This window comes from Salvia miltiorrhiza, chromosome 7 (genome assembly GCF_028751815.1).
Source record: "Salvia miltiorrhiza cultivar Shanhuang (shh) chromosome 7, IMPLAD_Smil_shh, whole genome shotgun sequence".
NCBI classification, from domain to species: domain Eukaryota; kingdom Viridiplantae; phylum Streptophyta; class Magnoliopsida; order Lamiales; family Lamiaceae; genus Salvia; species Salvia miltiorrhiza.
Window position 1 is genome coordinate 56,277,766 of NC_080393.1, and position 17,707 is coordinate 56,295,472.

The 17,707-nt window shown below is 35.7% G+C and overlaps 2 long non-coding RNA genes across 3 annotated transcripts; both read right to left on the reverse strand.

Annotated features, from left to right (window-relative positions):
- Nucleotides 1-4,161: 4,161 nt before the first annotated feature.
- Nucleotides 4,162-5,806, reverse strand: LOC130995028 (uncharacterized). The gene is made up of 3 exons (XR_009092012.1): nt 5,529-5,806; nt 4,351-4,431; nt 4,162-4,248 (listed from the first exon to the last, which is right to left on the reverse strand). It is a non-coding gene; the product is annotated as an uncharacterized LOC130995028 (long non-coding RNA).
- A 2,537-nt stretch (nt 5,807-8,343) lies between these two features.
- On the reverse strand, nt 8,344-11,884 carry LOC130995015 (uncharacterized). Of its 2 annotated transcripts, XR_009091999.1 has the most exons (3): nt 10,191-11,884; nt 9,222-9,305; nt 8,344-8,620 (listed from the first exon to the last, which is right to left on the reverse strand). It is a non-coding gene; the product is annotated as an uncharacterized LOC130995015 (long non-coding RNA). The 2 variants fall into 2 exon arrangements; XR_009091998.1 differs by having other exon boundaries at nt 8,344-9,305.
- Between the last annotated feature and the right edge of the window lie 5,823 nt (nt 11,885-17,707).

Here is a 17,707-nt window from a genome sequence, read left to right on the forward strand (position 1 = left end):
GAAACGCTCACAGCTCCCTTCCGTAAGGGCGGCTTCGTCCGCCTCCTGCTCCGGCCGGCGTCGGTCGTCGCCGCGCCTGAGCCCGGCGCTCTTCTCTCTCTTGTCCGCCTTCGATTTCCTCATGAAACCGAGCTTCCATCTCCCTCTCCTCTTTCGATTTCGGAGGCTCCGTCTCTCTCTCCACGCGAGTCCTGCCGCCGCCGTCTCCGGCTGTTTCAGCCGCCATCGATCCGGCGCCCTTCTTTCACGTCGGCCACCCTTCTCCTTCCACGTTCTCTCTTCTCACAGCGCCTTTCAAATCTATGAAGGAAACCCAAAAAGGGAAGCCCCAAATTTTATTTCCTCCTCTGCCTGAACCCGCCGCCGCCGCTGCTGAGGAACCGGCGAGTGGCCGTCGTTCTAAGCTTCATGTTCGGTTGAGGGCGCCGCCCCTCTCATCCGATTCACCTTCCTCAGTCTCGACGAAGCAACCCAACCGAGCCCTAGGTTCCTTCGGCTCAAGCGACATCGCCGCCACTGCCTGGGCTCGATCGCGCTTCAGAAATTCCGGCGGAGTCGACGCCGCTCTTCGGCTTTGCCTGAAAACTGGCGTCCCTCCTCCCACTTCACAGATGCGAGGTAGAAAGGAGGTGAGCCCTAATTTCCTGGATCAGAAATCGCCTCCACCGCCGTCACCGGAAAACCAGCGAGCGAGGTTGCTTCTGTCGCCATTCTGAGGTCCGGCGAGGTCGGCTCCCTCCGTAGCTGTCGGTGCTGGGTGAAGGCACCGCGAACCGCTGTCGTTGCTCTTCCGGGCGATGGTGAGGCAGACGCAATTTCAGGATACACAACTCAAAAGAATTGAGCCCTAGCTTCTCTTTCCACAAGGCGTCGCCGCTCTGTGATTCGGCGAGAGCCTCACCGTCGTCGTCGCCGGGTTCTCCCCTGATCTCGCCCGACAAGCAGCATAGCTCTGCCTCCGCCGATGCTCCTCGGTTCGGCGAAACAGGGCAACCTCCCCTCCTTAATGAAAGCTAAGTTCATTCTTAATACTCTATTGTGAACGAAACTCAAAGTTTGTTGTAAACCCAGTTCATGTTTCTATTGAGTTCTAGCATTTCTATAATTCGATTATGCAGTGGGTAAAACTAGCCATAGTAGTTTGTTTATCATGCTTAAGTGTAGAGTATGTATGATGGGAAAGTAGTATATGGAGCTCAATGAATACCTTGAATGCTTTGCGAATGTTTGGTGCATGGTTGGCTGCTGCTGTTGTTGAATCCAGAGGATAGGAACTGAAATAAACTGTGGATTGCTTTCATTCTGAATGCAGGTTGAAAATTCAAGAAGGAAGTTTGCAGCTGAATTGTTACAGGCGTGAATTTGGTAGTTATACATGAGTATCTAGTCATCTATGCCATGTGAAAGCCTTGAGAGAGAATAGGTAGAGTTGCGGCTGATTGACAGCTTCTCTCATTTTTCTCTCCCGCATGCTTGTAGGTATGTAGCTGTAGTGTTTTGTGATAGTGATAGGTTTTGATTGTAAGTAGGGAATAGTGGTGATGTAAATAATTCTCTTAAGTCATTGTGTAAAGCTATATCTGCAAATCTAATTTTTTTGTATCATTGCATATCTATAAAATCGATTCTAGGTTTTGCTGAATAACTATGCTTCGATATAACATCTCTACGAATTAAATAACTAATTTAACTCGTTCTCATTAGTCTGAACCAAATCACGACTTTCAAGTAACTAATAGAAATAAAATCTCTATCGCATATAAAATAACAACTTTAAGTTGACTTTGCTAAGTCAGTTATAGATTTGAAAATATAAATTATTAACTGGCTCAATAATTTATATCCCGATTCTCTCACGCGAAGCTAACAAGCATAACTAAAATAATAATAGGCAAAGAATACATATAATTTATAATCCTAGTTGAATTCTAAATATAAATAATTATTGGACTTTTCAATTACTGAAAGATGCAATAATAATTATCGATTTACTGGTCTTAATCATAAATAAAAGAGCGGGCTACTACATTGGCACTTTGGGTTATGAATAAGTTCAACTCACAAACATGCGAGCTTGAGGTTGATGCTAGAAGACGTATTGCAGTCACAAGTAATGACGTATACAGAGTGTTTGGATTCCCACCTGGTAAAAAATCTATCGAGATATTTGAGAAACAATCTACTAATGATTTATTTGAACAATGGTTCTCATTTTTTGGGGTGGATAATAGAGACAAGATAAAGATAGGGATTGTTTTGAATGAGATGCTTAGGTGTAAGACTGGTGGGACATGGTTTAAACGGCATTTCATGATCGCTATGGGGTTCTCGTTGTTTGAGAGTTACTCCAATGGTACCGTACACCCATTCATAATAAAGTGTCTTGTATTATTATAAACATCATAGTGATCATTTGGAGATAATAACCCTGAAGGAGGTGCGACATCGCGATGCAATGAAATTTTATCCACAAACTCAAAGATGCATTCTCCATCTTTCAGCGCTTCAAAAAATAAAGGGGTATTTACCTTGCAACCTAACAATATTAATCCTCTTTTTCATTAATGATCACTATGATGTTTATAATGATACAAGACACTTTATTATGAATGGGTGTATGTACGGTACCATTGGAGTAACTCTCAAACAACGAGAACCCCATAGCGATCATGAAATGCCGTTTAAACCATGTCCCACCGGTCTTACACCCAAGCATCTCATTCAAAACAATCTCTATCTTTATCTTGTCTCTATTATCCACCCCAAAAAATTAGAACCATTGTTCAAATAAATCATTAGTAGATTGTTTCTCAAATATCTCGATAGATTTTTTACCAGGTGGGAATCCAAACACTCTGTACACGTCATTACTTGTGACTGCAATACGTCTTCTAGCATCGACCTCAAGCTCGCATGTTTGTGAGTTGAACTTATTCATAACCCAAAGTGCCAATCTACCAGGCAAATCCTTTACTTCCAGATCTAATATTCTACCAAACCCAATTTCTCGAACTGCACTTCGCTGTGCATCATTTAACTTTTGTATTGCATCATAAAAAGCTGCTGGAGTTGTTCTTGTGTTTAGAGATAGTCCTCTAACTTTCCTTCTACTGTAAACTTTAGTGACATTTGGTTTTACCACAGTACCAGACAAACTAAAGTCCGGTTGAATTGTCATATCCACGACATTAGTTGGCGAGGTTCTTGTGACGTCCTGGAATATAGCTGTCAATCAAAAGATATGTGAAATTGTAACCAAAACGGGTACATATATCAGATTTTAATAATAATATGATTACTTTACCGATATTCAATTCCCTTTTAGCTCCTACATATGACGGTCCACGACTAATTGAAACCATTTTAACTTTAGACTTCCCTACGTTTAACATACTATCAGCTGCTTAACCAATCAAATATATACGATTTTAAAAACCAATAATCGATGAGTATAATAATATGTATATCGAATACTTTATATCCATTTCTTTTTAAAGTATGTCAAATACCTTTATCGCTAAAAGAAAGACGTGGGTATGTAACCTTCGTCCGCTTCCTGCCTGGAGAAGTGTAATTTTGTACTGGTGAATCTATTAACAAAATAAAACAATGTAAGCATAAGCTTGTGCACTAATGAAATATAAAAATTTACTTAAATTTACCAGGTATAATAATAACGTTATCAAGATCCTGCTCCCTTTTAACATCGAAGAATTATCAAATCTCAATTCAGTCGTACATAACCTCAATTCAATATTTCAACACATTACAATACAATTTACAATTATTTTATATTTGAAAAAATATCTGATTTTTTGTATATAAATTCAACATAAACCTCATCGTTTATGGTAAAAAAAAAAAAAAACGAATGTTTTCAATGAACGGGAATGTAACAAAAATAGGTTCGAAATAGATGATGATCATTATGTAGAAAATAGGTGAGAGATTTCCGGGATTTGATGAATTTGCCAAAATTATGAATCAATGAAATTGACATTTGTATCCTCAACTCTCCTAAAGCAAATAAATAGAGACTCTGCGAAATAATACAATTGAGATCGGTTCTTAAATCAGAACTATTGGATTAGACGAAATGAAAGGCATGGATTCCTTCTCTATTCTCTATCTAAGGGACCCTTTTTCGTTGAATTGGACCCAATATATATATATATATATACCTGAAGATGAGCTTGTTTTGTGCAATGTAACTTCCATGCTCATAATTAGTATATAAATTTCAAAATCCTGCAAATAAATATTTATTCAGTAATGCGACAACAATAAATAATTTAAAGCTATTGCATTATAGGACTAAGCATTGGAGATGCCAAAGGAGGTAAGACTTACCTTGTCGTTTACACTTGCGCCTTTAAGCCTCTGTGTGTAGATAAAACGTCCAGGGAAGACGATGTATTGCCTAGATCCAACCTAAGCAAGTAAAAGGCCAAAAGAAAAAGTTCTAAGTCGACTATTCAAATTCAAAACATGACACCATAGGCAGATTCAACAACAAATATAGAGCAACTAACGATCTCATGAGAACCAAGCGGGATGCTTCAGCAAAAGAGATAAACAACACAACCATATTCTCATACATATATAAAAAAACAGAATATCTTGTTTAATTACACCTGCAACAGAACACATTCTCAACCAAGAAAGGCCAAAATAATGTAGTGAACCATGACATAGTGCCCGGTATGAAGCAACTGAAGTTTCGACAAATTAAACAGCAAGCATTAAAACCCGAATATGAGCAATGTACGTAAGTGTCAAGTGATTTGCGGTGGTAGCCTTAGCCATCGAGAAAGGAAACAACAATAATAAGCTATAGAATTTTTCCTGTGTGATGAACAACCTATCTACTAAATCTCCCTTCTATAGATAACAAAATTGTAGTTTAAATTTTATGGATTATTTTCACTTATTTAAGAAAGAAAAATATATTATGATAACTGGCCCGCAAACTATTCCGGCCAAACTCATCACTGAGACCATTAAAATTCTACTAATTAAATTATAAATGATGCTAATCGTTTGTGACCTCAAGGGAGTAGAAAGAAGAAAAGTTTTCCGCCACCCAAAAAAAAAAATTAGAATTGCTGTATATGTAATTAGTAATTTTTGAATTAAAGTGATGGAGAAATTAAAGTAAAAGAAGAAAAGTCTCTTGGAGTAGTAATTTCGAGCTCCTTATATCCTTCTCAAACAGAAAAGGAAAAAGTCCATTCTCTAATCATATTTGTGTATATGTTCAAGTTCTCATCGATTTTTATAGGATAACAATTAACATGACGTAAATGCAGCTTTAATGACAGTAAATTTCCATTGTTAATTCGAAGAATACCATGCATCATTAATCATCTTAACAACGGGAAAGGATTGGGCTCCAAGAACTGCATTCTAAAAAGTGAATATATGCTCGATGCTGAAGACACACGACATAATGAGAACGATAATTCTAATCAAAATAAATATAAACACGTCCAATTCATATACCAGACGAAGTGAGAATCAAAACTAACCTCAAACGGCCTTCGAAGAGGGGAGGCGGCAACCGGAAAAAGACTAAGAGCGGCGGCGGAAAAGCACAGCGCTGGTGTAGATTGTATCGGACGGCGCAGCGCGGTTTGATTAGATTAGTGCGATGGACGATCGGCTTTGGAAAATCAATGTAAGAGAAACTATGGGTTAGGGTTTGGCGATGAGAGTGAGGATCATAAACTTGATTCGGAGATAATGGATTGAGTTGGAGAAGAATTATAACTTTAATTAATTTATATTTATATTTAGAGTTTAGTTTAGTTTAGTTAGTACATAAGGTAAAGATTTTTTTTTTTTTTTTTTTGAGAACCAAGGTAAAGATTTATATATACGGAATTAGAGTGAACTTCTTCCATAGATAATTCTATTATCTTCCTTAATTTACTCAATGTCATTCTCTTTAAAAAAGAAAAAAAAGAAAGAAGTCAAAATCAATTGAAAAATCGTGAGGGTGATAAGATAATTATATTATATCCCTTAATTCGCTCAATGTCATTCTCTCTTTTTTTTTTTTTTTTTTTAAGAAAGAAGTCAAAATTAATTGAAAAATCGTGAGGGTGATAATTATTTAATTATTAATCTATACTAACAATTTTATATTTTAGGGGTAAAATAGGCAATTCACAAGTTGTCCCTTAGATTGCCATTCACTCTTCTTCTAATAGTATAGATATAGAAGTATAGATATCATTATTAAAATTCTGAAATTACTTATGTACCCTATAAGCTAATCTGGCGTTAATTAGATGATATGATTTTAACAAGATCTGTCCGTCCAAAATTCAAAATCTAATGGCCTAGAATTGTTCTTATTTTAATACCTAAGCTTGAGTTTTAGTTTAGCGCAACCCTATTCGTATATATTTATATATATCAAAATCTCTATCCTAATAAAAGAATAAATATTATCATACGTTATGTCCTAACTAAACTCTAAATATAAATATTAATTAAATAAAGTTCTAATTCTACTTCAACTCAAATCCTATCTATCATCTAAAGTTCTAATTGTATCTCCAACTCAAATCCTATCTATCATCTATTGTAAATATTATTGTAAATATTATCTATATAAATACCACCAATGAGAACATAAAATAGAAGTACAAAAATATTGAGCAAGAAGACTGCCGAAGAGGCATCTCAACAATTTTAAGACTGCCTAAGAACGCATCTCTGCCATCCTAAGCCGGAATCCTCCGACGACCGAGAGCCCCTCCAACAACAGTACGTATATTTTGCTCGTGTTTTTGTTTATCTCTCTCGAACGCGCATATTTTCCCAGAAAATGCGAATTTGTTAGAATATTTATTGTGTTTAACTTGAAGCTTTGTTTAATTAGGTCTCGGAGACTCGGACAATAGAGTTGTTTCATATTTTACTTGGGACATCATTAGAGATCCATATATTATATATAGTGTTAGAGAACTTGTTCATAACAAGAATTTGTTGTTTGATAAATTCTTCATGTTTTTTTTTTTTTTTTTGGAGGGAATTCTTCTTGTTATTGTTTAGCAGACTTTGGAATAAATTTAGTGGGTTATAAATTTCATAATATATATATATATATATATATATATATACTTCGTTTATTTAATTTAGTTGTTTATAAATTTATAGTGTTAAATTTCATTAAAACTTGAAAATTTCAAATTTCCTACAGACCTCTATAGATACAAGATCTCAAAAACTTCCATATTCATTCACTCATTTCAACTCTCTACTTCAATTTTTACTTTTCATCACAACAATAATTACTTTGAATTATTCGTATTTTTCAACCGGCCTGAGACCCGCGACCCGTGTCCAACCTGTGCCTCAGCCCTGGCCCAACCCGTCTAACCCATCCACTCAATCTCACTGAATTTTTTGCCTTTATATATTTATCCAATAATAACTTTTACTATGTAATTTAATTTTACTAATTTTATTTTCGTTGGAGGACAACATTAAACTATTATTTGATATATTATTTATCTTACTAACATATATTTATCCACGAATTTTGACACGTTTGGTTTCGGCACGAGAATTAAGGAGTTGTGGATTAGTGTTTTAAGTGTGTATGTAATAATAAAGTATAAAAGTGATACATTAGGAGAGGGAATGTGATAAAGTAGGAGATATAAGGTAATAAAGTGATAAAGTAGGAGAGAGAATGTGATAAAGTAGGATAGTGAAGACAATAATTGTTACTCCCTCCGTCCCAATAATGTTGTTCCATTTCTTTTGGGCACAGAGATTAAGGAGTGTTAAATTAGTGTTGTAAAGTAGACGGCCCCACATGTTTAACAAAAAGTAAGTATAGCTTAATTATTGAAACAAATGCCTAAATGAAGCTCGACTGATGCAGATTCAACGAACTCAAACAAGAATTCATCCCTAAAATGTTGAACAAATTATAAACCCTAAAATGCAGAACGAAAATTATCACAGAAAAAAAAATGTACTCTAAATCAAAGCTTCATCCCCAAAATCAAAGATACATAAAGGCATCATCCTCCACAAAAATCAAAGATACATAAAATCTTCATCCCCATAATCAAAGATACATAAATCAAACCACAACTTCATGTGCCTTGAGCTCGAGAGAGAGAGAGATCCGAGGCTGCGGTGCGCGAAGCTCACGAACAGAGCTAGATCTATGTCGCCTCACCTTCACCTCTCCGCCCTCACCTTTTGTCACAGCCCGCCCTAACTAAGGATAGTTAAGCCGAGTGATCTACGACTAGGGATGGGGTTAAAGAAGAAGGGGAAGAAAAGGGGCGTCATTTATAGCCGTAAAACTTACTCATCTTAATAAAACTCGTCATTTTTATTCATGAATACTCAATTGAAAATAGTCTATGAAAGACAGCATAAAACTTAATTAATATCATTAATCAAGTTATACATCATATGAAACCATTCTCTTAAGACTCAAAGTATGACATAACATACTATAACATCAACAACATCTTGCAGCGGAAAGTAGCTAGACATATGTATGAAGACATATTCTAGACAGGTTAACTATTTATTAACAACCTTGGAGACTCCGCTCATTGCAGCACCATCATCACATCAGCTCAACCTGCACATTTAGAAAACATATGCAGGGCTGAGTACAAAAGCACTCAGTGGGCACGTATGCCTAGGTATAAAAATACATGCTTCAAAACTGTAAATTGTCATGCCATCATAAACAGTACAGCAAGGGAGTTTTTCGCTAAAAAGGCCCAAGCTTACTAAGTTCATTTGTGATTCTTAAAGTTCGTCTGCAGACTAAGTTCTCTTGTAATCTATCATATCTAGAACTGTGTGCCGGAGAGGTGGCCACCTCTCACGGTCACTTGACCGGCCAACCCGCTAGATGACTCACGGTCACTGGTGTACACTAGTCCTGGCAGGATAGCTATCAACTGCTCAGGACCCGAATTCGATTGCATCATTGGCAAAGCCAAAGCAGATAGATATCATACTAAAATTTAAACATTTATGGCAAGACAACAATTGAAATAATTTTCAGTTCAATGATTTTGTAATGAAATATCTTGTTTAAATGTAACATTAAATTCGTTTGATAGATATATAAAACTGAAATTAACAGTTAAATCATCTCATGCATTCATTCGTATAAGAGGCCTACGACACGCAGGGGATCTCTATATACGTATAGTAAAAGTAATGCCCACCTGATTGCAGTGTTTTGCTACTTAAGACAACGATTCTCTTTCCTTAGCGCGATAGGTTACTCAGACGCTTTTGTTTATTTGAACCTTTGATAACACGAAAACATGTGTTCGAGTGAATAATAGAAAAGATAACAACAAATGCAGTGAATCACTTATTCACTCATTTCTCTAACTACCCATATTTCCTTAAACGACTATATCTAACTCATATACAATCGTTCTTCCTTTATCAAAATACTTCATGTACCTTTGAGGATGTAGGAAATTCCATTTTATTCATTTATTTATCTATTATAAATAAAGAATAATTCTATAAACATAAAACGTTTTCCTTTTCCCCATTTAATAATGCCAATCTCCAATATATATACATACACATCAATAGCTCATTTATAAACTAAAAGTGATATTTTATCAACAATAAAACTTTAAAATCCTTAATAGGAATTATTTTGAATCATTTCCATCTCAACAAAACTGTATAGATTCAACTTCAACTAATAAACTGCTTTTACTCCGAACTCGTATGGAGTCGAATTTTATTTCAATAGAAACCTCTTTGAGTCTAGTTTAATTGAAAAAAAAGTGTGTTGAAAAACTCCAAGTAGTTTAAGAGATATAGCGATTTTCCCATCGCCTACCAGATTCGGCAGTTTCTGCCAACTGAAAGTCCAGATCTTTGAAAAATAGCAAACGTTTCCGGAATGACCCCAAATTTTATATGCAGATAGATAACGCATATAAATTTATACCATAAAAATTTGAGAGCTAAATATCAACATATGGTTACTGAAATAGTTAACTTAATCATCTGCCTCACGACAGTTTCAACAGATACGGGCAGTAGACTTCTCAAATTTTAAAAGGGTAGTAAACGAAGTTCAAATAACATGAAACTTTGTACAAATATTCACCACACTCCCATCTATACCCCAGAAATTTCACATAATATAATAGAAACGGGAATACCTTGAATAGGTGTATGGTATTAGTCTCTGCAGATTTTATATATGGCATAGATTAGAAGCCAATTGTGAAGAAGAATTGAATGAGATGAATAATCTTCACTCTATTACTTTATAAAACTTGCTGCAGAGGTGGGAATGGGTGAGTTGAGATAGTGGAATAGGTTTTAAAGAAGCAAAATTCTATTTGGAGATTGACTTTAGAGGTGAAGAAAATTGTGAAGTAGTAGGTGAAGAAAATTGTGAACGTATTGGTGAAGAAAATTGTGAACGTATTGGTGAAGAAAATTGTGAAGTAGTAGGTGAAGAAAATTGTGAACGTATTGGTGATTGGTTTAATAGAAGAATGAGAGGGATGTGGATGAATGAGAACCATATGTGCTTAATCTCATATAAACACATTAAGATATATAAGCCTAATTCTCATTGAAGCATAAAATTCACTTGAGCTTGCCTCTAACATAAATTAAATTACTCATGGGCTTAAGTAAACAATCGATAAAAGATTCATATTTAACACTTCAGTGTTAAATTCTCCACAATAAATTAATGGACTCAAAATATATTTTGAGTGCATCATCTATTGAAAATAAAAAAAAATAAATCATCACATATATAAATTATCAAATTCATATAAGTTCGTATTTTATTAATGGATGCTGATCCCTAATTACCATAATCAATCCTTAAATCAGTAATTTAAAAGTATATAATCCTTAATAAAAAGTCGGGTCATTACATACTATCCCCCTTAAAAGAAATTTCGTCCCGAAATTTGTACCGCAGAAAACAACTCTGAGTACTTCACTTTCTTGTTAGACCGTAGTCTATTCTTGACCATGTTATATTCATAGGTCCCTTACTATCGGTATCGACTTAGTCCTTAGTACCTGAACTTCCCGATCTAAGATAGATTTGGATCTTCCTTCGTGACTCAAATATTGACTAATAACAATGTTGTTCTTATGGATCATATGTTTTGAATCGTAAACATTTTTCTCTAATTGCGACACATGGGATACATTACGCACATTCTCAAAGCTTAGCGCTAACGCCAAACAGTAAGTTATTGGGCCTATCCTTTCTACAATCTCGTATGAGCCTATAAAACGGGGTTTAGGTTTACCCTTCACATTGAGTCCAATGATTTCTCTTGATGGAGAAACTTTTATGGAAATTATCTCTCCACTTTCACATCATAGGTCAATTTGTCATTTGTCAACATATGACTCTGTCAATCATGGCCCCTATTTTATTCACTATCAAATTTTGACGGATGATTTCAATCATCTAGTCATTTCATCCCAACAAAGTGGTGATCTATATTTTCTCACGTGTAACGCCTCATTTGCCAACCTATCGATAGTCGATTGATAACTGGTATTATATCTCTCACAATGAGTGGCAAAAACATGTTCTCAGCTTTCACCCCGGTTTAGCTCAGTCGTCCTTAACATACCTTATTAGTAATTTCTATGTCATTTAAGCGGAACTATAACGACTAATATCTCTAAAGTATTCCTAAAGCAACTTAAACAGTTTGTAAGGAGACCCACCATTTCGAGCATGTAAGCAGTTAGCTTAAAATGCCGTTATAAACTTTTATTCATTCATTGAAGGAATCTCGAGTCATGTGGGCATTGACTACCCCCTTTCGTGACAACCTTTGCTTAAGTCTTAAGGATTCGAAAAATCAATCTCGACAAATCCATTAGTTCGTTAAGGGTTCGGTTTGTCTCAAACACGATTTTAAGCTAGACTTTATGAGCTCAAATACTCAAAGTAACAATATGATATGTTATAAAACCTTCACTTGCTAGCACGCAAGACATATTTCAACAAATGAGGTTACATCTCGTTTCATTCCTCCTAACTAGAATTTTTTTCTAGATCTTAATACATCTTAGTACTTCCTGGTGATAGTATAAGGGTGTCGTGGCTTTATCTTATTCTTAAGTTCATTGTCATGGAGATGCATATCTTCCCTTCAAAGAAGATAGCATTATTTGATTCCTCGTGGTAATTCTTGAAACTTCTTATCCTTATTCTTACTCTTAACTTCTCATCCTTCCTTCGTGCTCCTACCACAATTTTCCTCAAGCTGGGTGGTTTAATCACTTCTATCATCATCTTATCACATCTTAGACGAGGCCTTCCGGCTCACTGTATCATCTACTACATTGGTCTTGTCCATGTGATGGTTAATACCAAAATCATAATCTTTTTCGGGTTCAACCCATCCTCTTTGTCTCATCAGCTACTACAAATTCCTTATCAGGTTTTAGAATTTCTAGCACTACAATTCAAAATCATCAAAACTCTTTATCAGTAAACTATCATTTATACTCGACACCAATTGTTCGAGTGTCAGATACCAACATTTATGTGCGTTATTCATAACTCTCACACTCACTCCATTTAGACACATAATCGATATCAAACTCAAATAATAATTTATATCTTAACAATTTATCATGCTCATAGTTCTCGATTAAATCTCGGACTTTGTAATTAAATACTAAATTCCAACTATAATTAATTAACATGCTTCTCTAATTTATTTACCTCATTTAAACTAATAAATCTAATCCATGCTAATTTCTCATACTTAGCCATTTTATATGCATTTCTCATGTAATTCAAAAAGCTCAATAACTTACTAATCATGCTCATCTCATAAATACTCAAATAATTCATATAGTCTTACTAACATAGCATTAACTCATATGCACTGCTAGTTCACTTACATGACTTCACATACTCCACATATCTCAACTTAATAAATCATCGAATAGTTAGAAAATTTGTATTTAATGGAAATAAATTCCAAAAATTTAAATACAAATATTTTTAACTAAACACATTGGCATGCTCAAAATAACTCAATTAAAATCGAGCATCGCTCGTCTCTGGCCTTATGACTCACGGCCTTCATCAAATCTGAACCTTGGTGTTTAAATTAATCTAAGTAAATTATACGTGCAATATTTAATAAATATAAACACATATATAAACTCAAATCATTCAATATGTTCCAGAAAATGCCACTTTCTTGAGCAAAACTCACACCTACTGATTTGGCATAAATTCGTTCACCCAATAGTACTTTTGTACATGGTCCCTAAATGTTCCTTATGTTCATCTTCATTCTTGGAGTCACTAAGACGAACTTATCCAGGTGAAGGTAGAATACTCTATCAATGATGCCCATGAATATATCTGGGCATTTGTTAGCCTGAATGGCACAACTACAAACTTGTAGTGGTCATAACCCCTTCTAAAAGTTGTCTTGGGTGATGACATCCGATCCTCAATCGATCTTGGAAAACACATTTGCACCTTTGAGTTGGTCAAACAATTCATCTACCCTCACTAAAGGATATTTATTCTTGAGTATTAATTTGTTCCACGCTCTATTGTCTGTGCGCCTTTTTAAAGTACCATACTTCTTCATAACATACAAAATATGCGCTCCTGATGGGAATGCACTAGACATGATTAAACTTAGGTCTAGTCGTTTTCTGCAATTGGATCTCTAGGTTCTCCAACTCCCTTGGAGTAATCTTGTTCGATGCTTTTGATACACGTGTCGATCCTGGTACTAGGTCGATGGTAAATTCTACTTATCTATTGGGTGGCAGTCTTGGTAAGTTCTCCGGATAATCATAATGAAATTCACGTATAACTTCTACGTCCTCAACTGTCCTTTCTGTGCTAGCTCATCCGTTTAGGTATACAAGGAAAACTTGGTAATGTTTCTTATTTATCACCTTCATGGCTTGTATGTATGAAATAACTGATATTCTCTCCTTATACTTATCTCTTGAAAACTTAATGCGTCTATTCTTGAAGGTTTGAAGGAGATTTCTCATTTAATGCATAAATCGTAGCATATAATTCTCAGCTAACCAGTCCATTCCTAGGGTTACATCTACGTTCCATATTGGTATAACATCAAGTTATTCGCTACCACCTTAAGTGATCTTACATTCAATTACAGGTTCATATAACTACGCGTTACTACCGTTATCCCTTCTACGGGTGAAAAGTTTTTTTTTTTTTTTTTTTTTTTTTTCATGTCTTGACCACTTTGTTCAGTTTGAATTTGTGTCGGTTGATCCCCGAGCATAACTACCTTGGCGTCTAGAGTTTTGTTGAGTAATTCAAAGTACGTAAACTCACCGTGGTTGGCGAATGCCATTCTTATCTCATACTTTAGGCCAGGTCGAAACTTCTTCAGCATCTATTCATCGATGTCCACCTATTGTGGGGCATAACGGATATGTCGCAGCAAATCTGGTCGTACTTGGTCATAGACATCTTGTTTTGCTTGAGGTTGAACATTTTCGTTTCTTTCCACTTATCGCAGATATAAAAAAAATATGTAATATGTGTCCGTCTTATAGTCTTACTAAGACAAGTTTGCTAACATTCTTGAGTCATTGCTTTTCTTTTGGCCTCCCACCAAAATCTGTAGATCTAGTCAACTGGAATGCAACATATGAAGTCGTTCTGGTGCGGTACAAAGAAAATCAAAGATTCTCTTCATCGTCTTAATCTAGAGTTTACCCTCAACTGGATTCTTAGTTTCATTGATAAAACAATCTTTACTCGAGAAAAAGTTCATCCATCTTTCGTGATGGTTCATTTCTGTCCCCACCTCGTTTCTAGCTTCTCATCTACCAGACATTCTATTTTTAACAAAAAAAAAACGATCATCAATACATTCCTTTTCTCATATCACATGTGTAACACTTTTTCCATGATTCCATCGTGAAATCAGCATAGACAAAATAACTCAAGTCCTTATTCTCAACCTTACGGTTTGTACTATAAATTGTTAACAAAAGGAGTGGTCGATAATAATCAGAGGAGAAATACTAATCTCAACTAATTTAGACACAACTGAAAGTCAATTAACCATGCTATAGTTTGGGTGACTTACTAAGTCAATATACTAACACTTCTTAGTCGTATACCTCAAAAGAATCTACTAGAACAACTCAAAAGTTGCAAAGGCTCAAATCTCGAATGATATAAAGTGCTGCAGAAAATTTGTTCAAGAGACTCAAATAAATAACCAGAGGGTAGAAAGGAGTAACTACCAAGTCGAACAAAATGACCTAGAGTGAGAACCCATCTGATTTTTTTTTTTTTTTTTAAACTGAAGTTGAAATACAGGGGTTTATAAACCCAAAAGACGTCTACTGAGATTTGGATCATGTGGACTGGCCAAGTCCAACATAATCACTTCCCAGTTACACGGGAAACATCATCCCGAACTTGGTAATTCTGGGTCTTCTAAATTCTCATCATACTATACATAACAAAACTTAAGTTCACACCAGCAAGCTAAAAGCTTAAACTCAGGGTCCTATGTTCTAGACTCTTGTTTCGAAAGTTCAATATTTTTCGACTCTCCTCTCATGTTGCGGTGGTGGTGGCGGAGAATTATCCCGCCTATCCTTCACATCACACTCTTGATGACATCTTTGAGGCATTTTTGAAATCACAAAAGGAAAACTCAACTCGACCAACGCTCTAAGCATCCTCAAAACTCAAGTTCAATTTACTAACTCAACTTTAAGGAAACCCTCACGGTCACCTTAACATTCATCTGTAAGGCAATAAGCACTCACGAAATGCTAACAACCTAATATATCCATCAGTAGAATGCCTCTTTTTAGAGGACTTACATAAAGGAGTTATATAAACCCTACAAAACCATAGTATCTATCGTAATGTCCCTTCTAAACCGACACCATTAATAGTACTATGTCTCGGTCTGGACCTCTTACAGTAATTGCTACCAGTTAACTCATCTAGTTGCTACTTTAGCACACTAGGAACATCCATCTATTTAACATCAGTAGGGTACTATATTCGCATGCTTATCTATCAGCATGTCAAAAGCTCAAGTATCAGTATCTCCTAAGTAAGTTATATACATCGCAATGTAATTGAAACTAATCAAAAACAAAGGTGTACTGCACATACTCTCAAGATCATCCTTAGTTCTAGCCTACATCGGATTCTCTTCTCATCCTCATCAACTCTAGCCCTCCTCGGCTACTTCTCATCCTCATTATCGTTTATCATTTTATCATCTTTGGTAACTGATACTCAAGGATCGACTCGATATCTACTACACTCTTCTAGAGTCCCTGGTAGAAAACAAGCATCCGGTCAGTAGATCCGCATAGAAAATCTGGGTATCTGTAACAAATCCCATCTCCTGTGGGTCCAATGCTCAAGACGACATGTCCCATCATATTGAGTGGCTTTCTTCCTTGCTCAATCCTACCACTCGATTGGTAGCACGGGGACTAGGTGCACGATGCCATCCAGTCTATTAACAACCATAAGGCTTTCATCCTTTCATAGTCTATGAACATGTGTTTGAAAATCTGCTAGGGTATCTCTGTACCACATACTGTACGCCTCGTCCTCGTATCCGATCTTTCCTGAGTTCGATCTCACAACAGTCCACTTTCGTGCAGTGCCAACAGTCCTGGCCAACCTATAAGGAGAACTTAAAGGTGACTCTAGGAACTAACTCTACTTGGCTCCAGCAACAAAAATAAACAAAACATAACTTAGCAAAACTCCTATTAAGTAGTACTGTTATCTTAAAACTCAAGCTCAAAACATCTAAATTCTCATCTCGTCCCGTCTTTACTTAGTAGGGAATCTCTCTAAACAATGATATTAGATCCCTTAATCTAAATCATCGTGACTCAGTAAGACAACTCAACAATTCTCTCTCAAAGCCATCTCCAAAGACTATGGCTCATGATACCTCCTCAAGTACCATTAAGGTTGCGTGAGCAAAACTCGCGTCACAAAATAACTCAACATATCGTACAATATCTCATTGCAGCATGCTAATAACTCATCATTAATCATGCTATTATACTCAAGCTCATAACTCAAACTCATAACTCAAACCAACAAGTACTTAAAGCAATTGCTAATTCTCTCAAGCTTTAGCTCTAAGTTCTCATTTCATCCTTCTACTTAGTAAAAAAAAAAAAAAATCTCTCTTAACAATGACATTAGATTCCTTCATCTAAATCATCGTGACTTATCACAACTGCTCAAACAATTCTCATCATAAAACATCTCAAATACATCACATCATAACTCATAATTATGCATCCTCAATCATATAACATCATATGATATAAACGCTCTCATGATTCATCATGTAACATCAACATATGCTCTTACAACATAATAACTCATTATTAATCATGTTGTCATCCTCAAACTCAAACTATGCACCTTTAAAGTGTAACATCATAACTCATCATATAACCTCAACATCATGCTCTTCAAAATTTAACGTCAAATAAACTTTGAAATTTTACATACCTCGTTGAGCCTGGTGTGATGGTGCGCTGAGCTCACGGTTGTTAATAACTATTAGTCTAGCGACTCATTCTAGACTAAACTCAAGACTTCTAATTCAGAGCTTTCCTTCGCTCTGATACCACTTTGTCACAGCCCGCCCTAACTAAG